Below are 512 nucleotides of genomic sequence, written 5' to 3' on the forward strand. Positions count from 1 at the left end.
ATCCGTCACGGATTAACAGGTTTCTTGTAGTGTAGCGAGGTGGGACTAAACTTTCGACGTGGGCGCAGCAGCACAAGGCCTTTGGTCCCGGTTGGTGGCACCAACCGGGACTAAAGGGGCATCGGTACCGGTTCGTGGCACCAACCGGGACCAATGCCCCCCCTTTAGTTTTGGTTGGTGCCACCAACCGGAACTAAAGGTGGCATTGGTCCCGGTTTGAGCCACGAACCGGGACCAATGCTCAGTCTATATATACAACACTTGTGAAAATTTGGGTTCAGTTCTTCGATCCCGCCCGGACGACGCCGCCAAGCTGCCCCTCCGTGCCTTGCTGTCGCCGTCGTCGCCGCGCGCCATCCCGCGCCCCTCTGACGCTGTCCCGCGCCGCCCGACGCCGTCGCCGTCCCGCGCCACCCCGACGTGGCCGCCCTCTACCCCGACCTTGCCATCGCCGCCCTCTGCCGCGCCTCGTCGTCGCCGCCCAGTGAGCCCCGGCCCCTCCCTTCCCCCAC

Source organism: Triticum dicoccoides, chromosome 5A (genome assembly GCF_002162155.2).
Source record: "Triticum dicoccoides isolate Atlit2015 ecotype Zavitan chromosome 5A, WEW_v2.0, whole genome shotgun sequence".
In the NCBI taxonomy this organism is placed as follows: Eukaryota; Viridiplantae; Streptophyta; class Magnoliopsida; order Poales; family Poaceae; genus Triticum; species Triticum dicoccoides.